Source organism: Ruditapes philippinarum, unplaced genomic scaffold, assembly GCF_026571515.1.
Source record: "Ruditapes philippinarum isolate M1 unplaced genomic scaffold, ASM2657151v2 ctg3185_1_1_1_1, whole genome shotgun sequence".
In the NCBI taxonomy this organism is placed as follows: domain Eukaryota; kingdom Metazoa; phylum Mollusca; class Bivalvia; order Venerida; family Veneridae; genus Ruditapes; species Ruditapes philippinarum.
Window position 1 is genome coordinate 148161 of NW_026858894.1, and position 9707 is coordinate 157867.

Sequence of the window (9707 nt, forward strand, 5' to 3'; positions counted from 1 at the left end):
ACCATATATGTATCGTTTCACTGATTAAATTTGTTAAATAATCCTTTGTTGCATGTTTAAATCGTCTGCATGTTCCAGTTTGACACATAATTATTTACATTGCAATTGCTTCCGTTGAAAACGGATGTTCACTTTTTGACTATTCAACCAAAAGGTATTTTATACGCGAAAAGCACACCAGGGTGCACACAACTAAATTTTATGAGTGTCATAATGACTCCCGAGGAGAAATTGATGTCCTATCGGGGTTTAAAGTCGAAAATAAGAATGAATAGAGAAAAAAATGGCGGCCATTTTATTTCATTTTATGTAGGAAATAGACCACGTGACCCGTTAAAAAATACTGTTACCTATGTAACAGTACAAAATTCTTAGTCACGTGGTACACTTGCATTAACAGTAAAAATAACTCCCAGAGGGCTATGGGAAATTAGCATTACGAAAAAAGTGAGGGGTAATAAACTTTAATGTTTAACACTCCATTAAGCTACATAAATGCTTTAAAAACTTTATTCTTATAGACATTCTGTCCAGTTATTGTTTCCAACAGTTGGTTGTATCATTGGTTGGACATTGGTTGTAAACCCCTCAGTCTTACTATATTGCATTTATGGTGATTTTGTTTGGAAGTCAAAATACCATTTTTTAAAATTCTTTTTGTAACTTCTATAACGAATCATTTGACATTCACTGTATCTTCCTTCAGGTGCTAAATATCTGACAAGATATAAATCAATGTTTGAAACATTATTATAAAAAACATTTTGGCACATTCTTCGAAAGGTCAAAATGTAGTCGTAAATTGCCTTAAAATGAATTGGCCCATTATGTAACATCTGTTATACCATACATTATATGTTGAAAGTTTTAGGTGACAAAACGTATATGGATGTTGTTAGTGGTACGATATAAATGATCCCATATGACGTACCTTTACATATCAGTTAATAAGATTAATTGTTCTATAGCAGAATAGTATTATTAGTATTATTCATCAAACAAATGTTCATACTAAATCACAATAATCTCTATCAACATTTCCAATTATTTAGGAAATATTTTAAGAAAATACCAAAATGATACAATTGCATCTTTTAAGACTATCAGTATTTTAAAATTCTACGGATATTATGCCTATTGTAGACCGAACAACCTTAACAATTGTACCATATTATTCAGTTCTTCCCTTGTGGTTTTAAAGTATTCAATTTTTCCCTATGGTGTAAAGCTTTAAACTTTTATCATTATCGTTAAGTGTATGCTCTAACTTGTTTTACTCTCAATTATCTTGTTGTTGTTTTTTTGTTGTTGACGCTTGTACCTTATACGCGGAAGCTGATTTTGCATATTGTACTCAAATATTGAATTCTGCATTCCATGAAAATTCGACAAAATCAATCATAGCCTGCAACATTTTTAGGTTTCCTATTTGATATTCATTGAATGTTTCAATGTTATTATATTAATTTTACTCTCTTAATTAACTTCTTCTCCTAATCACATTTTTAATATAATGGCTTAAATCTTTTAATACGTTATGAATACTCTTTTTTTGTTATATCAAGAACGTTTGTGTAATAAGAAATTACAATTTGAGAAGATGTTAATGATTTGAAATAAAATTATGTACTTAATTTAGGAATACATTTTAAAAGCTTCAAAGTACATGTTACCGATGAAAAGCCGAGAGATGACCGTAACCAAACTCAAGTAGGTCAAAGCAATCGAGTAGACGATATACAAGAAAAACAGTAAGTTCGGAAACTTTATTGTTCTTATAAAATAATAACATTATTCTTTACATCTCTGGGAAAGACATACTTTTGTCCTCCTGTAAGTCAACACTTATCTTCTATAATCCACTTGTTTTAGAAATTAATGAAAGGAATCATAACTATAGATTCTGAAATCTTATTGAGGTGTTTTTATTTATATCGTATTTGAAGACGAGCTTTTCAGGCAATATTTTGAAAGAATAAGAAATGTAATATTCAACCAACAATTGGGTAATTTTAAAGTTTTCTTTTCATCATCAAAGGTAGATGACTTAGAAGAAACTAAATAGAGTCTTTACGTATTAATATACCTTTCTCGTTGTATTAACCATTCATTTGCTAAAGAATAATCATGATGACCCTTTGTCAACCAATTTTATCTATTCTGTTGAATAGAGTATTAACATTTGAAGAAAAAAACCATTACAAAGCTTAAAGTGTGTTATATATTAAATTTGTATTTTGTTTGCAGAAACTTCCGCCTTTACTTAAAGAATTCAAATGCCCTTGCTGGATCGAAAGCAATACGTTCGATTCGGCCACGCGGGTGAGATGTTTACCGTATTTCTATCTGATAGGAATGCCAAAATGCGGTACAACAGACTTTTTAAGTAGAATTACCTATCACCCATCAATTTCTAATAAATCTAAAAAGGAAACACATTGGTTTTCGAGGAGACGGTTTAACATTAACGGTAACGACATCTAGTAAATACAAGTTTGTTTTAATTTGATATTTAGATATTTCTTCTACAATATACTAGTACCTTAGGAACAAATAAGACTTTGGTTTGTTTCATAATAAGTCAAATACATGTGTCTGTTTTTGGTTTTGAATAATAAAAAAATCCCTAAGAATGCCTAAAACGAATGAGCCTGTTATGGAAAGTACTGGAAAATGCAAGCTACCGTCCACGCCCCTATGCTCCAGCGTATACAGAATCCAACATTCAAACATGACAATGACAGTTAATACAAGAAGCATCCGTAAATGTGTTATCATGGTCACACCGATACTTAAGAGGTCATATGACGAATTTGCATCTTTATTTGCAGATAAAAACCTCGTGTGCCCTTCGGGAATTATTTAAGGCACTAGCGGACACATGAGAGAGGAACTACGGACTTTGCATTTTTCTATGTTGATATTCTCCATACATGAAATAGTCAAAAGTCGCTGATAGAATTCGAACCCACGATGAAGAATGTTTTTCAAAATTAAAAAGAAGATGATTCATTTCTCTAGTGGAAACATTAGAGACATATAATTTTGTTTTTATTGTGGAACTATAAATAGCATTATAGGATTCGGATTGGCTAAATATAATGTACACAGTATTCCAATTCAATATAAAATGTCTCACCTCATTAGCTAGGTTGAAGAATATTGGTGGAAAACTGTGCATCTATTATACAATGTCTCTCGAAACGCTGTTTATGTCTGGTCTTTAGTGTCATCTAAGTTTGCACTATATATTTTCGTCAGTTTGTGTAAGTTAGATATTCCCTTTTATAACATAATGCAGTTCTCCGAAAAAAATACAGTAGGCTGACGGACATGTGATCTAAAAGTCAACGTGTTTCATTTACAATCTTCTTTATACTGTAAAACCCATTTTGAAATGAACAGTGAGAAACATGAATACGTTATGGTAGCATTTTTGATTGGTTTCATATAAATTATTTGAATTAAGATTGTTATTCAGTAAAGAAATTTAAATTGACTAAACCGTTTCTTTCCAGTGTATTTTGTCATATTTAAGGTGATTTTAGTATTGGGACAACACAAAATTGTTAATAAATTTGACTGGTCAGAAGGGATCAAACCCACAGTTTACTCTTGCGAATGTCATATATAATTTGAACCCAAACTCAAAGATCATATTCTTGTTAAGGAATCCAGTGAAAAGGTTCATCTTTTTAAATTTATATAATCTACAAGTGCAGGATTGTGCGAGAACAAATGAAGTAACATTTTTATAATATATTTAAATAAATAACAACCACATAACAAAACCTTAACTAAAAACGATAACAATTTAATAGTAAAAGACAACATTTACGTTGTAGGAAAATAGATTTCTATGTTTCAGAATTTATTCAGAGTACTTACATTTTGGGAATGGGAAGACAAAAAGTGCTAGTGATTTTCACGCAAAGATCAAAGCCGCCATACAGACACATTGGTATTGTTTAAAGAGGCATTGCCTCCGATACTGCTCATATTTTTATGTCAGCGAGGTAAGTTATATGCTTTAGTACCATAGATTGAAATATAATGTTATATTGTTTTTGCACACACATCTTCTCAAAATAGGTGATTGTGTATACAACACAATATTAGCTTTTTTTAGAATTTTGAATATTGACCGGTGATATACATGTATGTTTAATAAATAAAAACGATTGTTCAATGTCTTACATCATGCATTTTTTGTCAAGGGAGTAAGGCTTGAAGTTTCAATATACCACGTGTACGTAGAAGATTACTTTCGTGTCTTTCCACGAGATCAAGTGCATATCGTAAAAACAGAAAACTTTTCTACGAATATGCAAGCTGTTGTTGCAGATGTCTTTAGGTTTTTAGAAATCGGTACGTAGAACGAATTTTTCAATATTATTAATTGCAAGTATGAGGAAAATTAAAGATTAAACTTAAAAACTTTTTATCAGAGATAAATTGTTTTCAATTTTCACTGAAATTTGGATATTAAAGCAACAGCAGCAGCAGCAGCAGCAAAAAACAAAATGAAGAAAGATAATACCATTACTATCTTTGCATTTTACAGAAAATTCGACGGAGGAAATAATAACAGCAATTTTGGCTCTTGGTATGAAAAAAGGTTAACACAAAACAGTACGCTCTACATGGTCAGTTGTTGCCAGACACTAAAGAACTTTTATCTAACTTTTACAAAGCACACAATAAGAAGTTAAATGAGCTTCTTCAGGTAGACATGGGGTTTGATTAATGATTTCCAATGATCAAACGGTGAATTTAACAAAAAAAAATAGTATATGCATCTGTTAGTTTGTATGTGCTTTTGCATAGATTATATATGTCAGGAAAAGGAAAATCTTATCAACACATAGTGAATGCAACTTATAAAAGCAGAAGGAGTATTATATAAAATCTACAAAGACAACGTGAGGATAAGATAAGATATTTTAAAAACACCTGAAATAACTGTTTACACATGTAATCTATTGACTTTGCATCCTTGCTATAAAGTAAGCAACGAATTATATATGTGAACGATGGTACACGTCAGTATTAACTTAGTTATCATTGACAATTATAGTATTTGTACCGCATCAAATCAAGTTTTTCATCTTTATCTGGGTTCTGTGAAGTATCATCAGTAGACAAAAGACCTGAATATGAATAATAATTAGAGGCTCATGTTAGTTGATAATCATATTAAAGGCATATTCATTTAATGGTATGTGAATTTCAATGTAATACATGTTTTGTAATACATGTATTAATGTCAAATGTTTCTATAAAAGAATATGTGTCGATGTCGGTTGAAAAAGTTAGAAAAATGCAAAAAAAAATATAATATATTATTATACAAACATGCATTTTTTGTAGCTTTCGAATAGTTGCAGTTGCAATCTTTGAACAGACTAACAATGTAAGGTTGGTACAGTGAATTTATTCCCACTTAGTCTTAAGATAAAGACATTGAAATAAGAAAGTTGGAGTTAACAAAAACAACCTTCAAAATATGAATATCGTACGAAAATTCATTTTAATTCAGTTTACACCAAATATGGAATTTCTTGAAAACAAACGCTACTCTAAATACAACAACAAATATGAACTGATAGATAAGGGTTTGCAAAAGATAATGGTCCAGAACAGTCAATTAAAAATATATTTTGCGATAGTGGACAAAACGGTAGGATTTGTTAAATAAATCAAAGCAATGGACACATTTTTTTATAAAGGAAATAGGAGTGACCATCTGAAAACATACAAACAACAATATTATATGAAATTAAAGACTTAGTTTACCATTTTATGAACATAAACTACATCTTTTAACTGAAGATGTAGAGCTTTTGCAAAGTTATATCAATACAGTACGATTTTGAATGAATATTGAATGTACTTAATTATTGGACCGAACTATACAACACAGCTTTAATTGCATCTTAATTTTGTTTACAATTTTGTGCTTTGAATTTCTAGACACAATTAGGCGTACTAAGTGGTTTAATACACATTGTTCTTGGAATTTCCTGTAAAAAAGGCAAGTACTGACATACATCCATAAAACTGTTTAAAGATAGTCGGCACTTTATTTATTCAGTGAAATGAGGAAATGACGAGGCTTTGGGAATAAATTAGATTGACAGGATAAAATTAATTTTTGATTAAAGTGTGACATACCCATATCGAAAATTGATCTCAGATTTTTATAACATATGATTGCGAGTGGATATACTATTCTAAAGGTCATTTTGTTTAAAGATTTGAAAAGCTTTGTTTAAAACTGTTTTTGTCGATATAGCTATTTTCATTGCATGGTTCTAATATGTTTTCATGGTCATTATTTGTCCTTTGACATCTGCCCGTGTCCTTAATTTGTCGTTATTTTTCTTCAGTTATTATTTCATTTTCAAACTGTCCAAGAAGCTTCGTAAACATTTGGGACCTTTTATGAAAACAAACAAGAATACTGAGGAAATGGTTATATTCTTACTACTTTTAAGAGTTAAGGAGTTGTGTGCCTTTAACTTGTATCGAACACTGTTTTATGTTGTTGAGATCCGATGTGTGTTTAAGTATAAACAATATTTTAAAGAATGACTATAGAGCCATGGAAAGGAAGAAACAGGGGATTTTCATTCCTTTTAATATTAATACATATGATTTACTGGAATACTTTTGTATTTGCGGTCACTGAAAGCTTGATTCTATAAATCTATACTACTGTATGTTGATATCAATTTTATCAGGCTCGGCTGATATTGGCAAAAGAGCTCGGCAAGCTGTATTTCACTGTATACAGAGAACATTCCGATGTTTGTTTCTTGTAAAATTATGCATGTAAATTAAACAATGTGTACAGTAGAGCTCCAGTCCTGTTACTTTTTGAACAACCCTCGTAATTGACAGCACATGTAAATCAAACTACAGGTGCTGGTAACTACGAGGGGCATATACAAGCCATCTCAAATTATAGTTATAATCTACTTGTAAAACGATATAAATTTATAAAATATAAAACTAGATTTATCGAATGTATTGAAAAAATACAGACTATGAAAAAGAAACACTTCTTGCAAAAACAAGGATTTTGGATAAACAGTACAAGGTGTGAATAAAGATATTTAAGAGTATATAGTTTTGCCAGTGTCTTAATTTTGGATATTTTGTCAGCCCAATTCCATGTTGTTGCTAGGCTAGATTAATGTCTAGTGTAACGACAACAATCCTAAGCGGGCTTTGCAATATGTATGATGTCAATTAACTTCTTGAATGATTAACTTTAAATAATCTTGAATTAAATATATTATCATTTATTGCGCTTAATGCATTTTTTAGTATTATTATTATTATTATTATCATTATTTTTATTATTATTTTCATTTATGGCTGAATGCGACTAGTTTGTACTCATTTACAAGGAGTAAAATAGTATTTGATACTGTAGAAAAGTATATAAAGTTCATGACATTTTTTAATTTGGAACATGTTTTCAGCTCAATAGCATTTTATTGCTAGCATAAACAAATATTTGGTGCAAAGGCACCGATTCTAATCATGTTTGGCAGTATAAATGAGGTTAATTAATTGCTTATTACTTTTCCTAAACTAATAACGAAAGCTATCAATACATCATGTACTATCATATATTGCACACACTATTTTAGTTTATATACTCATTAAGGTTTGCGTTTTGAATAATTGTCCAAACGATTTGTTCTCTTTTTGAATGATAATCATAAATGTCTCTATCCAAATCAATATCAAAACGTTTCAGTTGGCATGTTAAGTGGCAAACCATTGATTGTGGGTCTTAATCAAATCATGTGACGTTTTACTTATTCTTGTGACTAGCATGACCGTTGATCAATGTTTAAATCGTTTACTTGGCATGATGAGTGGAATAATTCATTCGTCTTTAATTCTTAAACATTAAGCTTTGTATATCTTAAAACATTTTACAAAACACGTTTAGTGATATAAACGTTAATTTCTGCGCCTTTGATGTATGCCAAAAGGTTCAGTAGTACCTTTAACAAAACAGAACGTTTTGACATTCATCAAAGACTAAGAAATGTTTATATCACTCAGCATGTCTTGTAAAATGTTTATGTACAAGGCCTTATGTTTAAGAATTAAACAAAGAATAAGTCAAGACAACAGATTTATATAATTCCTTCCTATGGTACTTATGTTGTTTTTAGATTCAAAGCAAAATACAAAAACATTTTCAATTGATGAATTATATTATTTATTTCCTAGTAGAAAAAAAGAATAAATGAAATAATGTATATAAAATATGGGATCTCGGATCAATAGTGACGAAGGATCTAACGCATTATTAGATATTCGAATTCTACTAATTGATCTAAGAAATGATTTTTGCAGCTTTGTTTAATAAACAATTAAGCAAAGAAAACATACAACAATATAATAATAAAACAGATTTATTTATAGATAAGTCAACCTATAGTCTAGATTGAATGTTATTAAATTTAATATAAAAGTTTATGAACAAAGGGCATTTTGAAAAATAAAAAAAAATGAATGTGTCAAAAGCTTGGGATTTTTTTACAATTATTTCCTTTTTTTGGGTTTCCCTTTTCCATTCACTTTTTTTATGTTTTGGGGTCTAATTTTGGGTAAATCATGGTGCACATGATCGACCGTTTTTAAAAATTATCCTAAAAGGGCACAATTTCTTAACCCCAAAAAATAAGTAATATTTTCACAAATTTATTTGCCATTTTCGGGCTCAAAACGCTTGGGTTTATAAGATATGCAAAAAAATAAGTCGTTTTCTAAAAAAAAAATTTTTAACCCCAAAAATAAAATTTTTTAAACAAAAAAACACTAAAGGGATATGTATCCCAAAATAAATCTTTTTAAAAATTTATAAAAAATTGCTTCAATATCTACCTTAAACAAAGTGGGAATGAATGATAACATTTGTAAACTTTGAATATGTTGAAAAAAAAACTTCATGAATGAAAGATTTTCAGGTAATTCTTTACCTACCACAAACTGTCATCCGTCAATTATTCACATTTGCCGGCCTACAACCTTATAATTTTAATTTTCATTGGAAGTTGAAATAAACAAAAAGTTTGGATATAAATTTCCGACATAAATGAAGAGGAAGATAGAAAACTTATATATTGTGTAAGGAACACTGTCATTCACAGAAACATCTTAGTCAATATAGAAGACATTTTTAATAAACCAAGAATCAAACAAACTGCAAATTGTAATTACAGAAACAAATGAGTCAAAGAGAAACAAGCTATTCTGTCAAAACTGCCTTCGTTTTCTGCGCTTTATTTAATATCATTGGTTGGGAAAATACAAAAGAATTAACAAGAAAAGCATTGATGCAAAGCATCAAAGGCGACGCCAAACAAATTTGATCAACTTTTGCACCTAAATACTTAACAAAAGATGTTGTACTTTTATAGCAGTAACCATTACATGTGCTGACCTGAGGCTAGGCCCAGTTAAGTTGAAACTTAAACCAAAAAGGATTAGACCCTGTCTTGCCAAGATGCCCAAAGACAATTTTTTGTCAATAAACAAATCTACTAATAAGAGAGAAATTTCTTCCGATTATATTTTTACCAGATACAAGATACCTGAGTCATCAGCATAATAATTAAAAGCTTATGTTTAGGCTTGCAGACTTCTAAACCCTGACTGAAACTGATTGACCATGACTC

General features: G+C 29.9%; 1 long non-coding RNA gene across 1 annotated transcript; it reads left to right on the top strand.

Annotated features, from left to right (window-relative positions):
• The first annotated feature begins 3314 nt into the window (after positions 1-3314).
• On the top strand, positions 3315-7342 carry LOC132754591 (uncharacterized). Its single transcript, XR_009629101.1, has 4 exons — positions 3315-3685; positions 3869-4016; positions 4218-4368; positions 4565-7342. It is a non-coding gene; the product is annotated as an uncharacterized LOC132754591 (long non-coding RNA).
• Positions 7343-9707: the final 2365 nt, after the last annotated feature.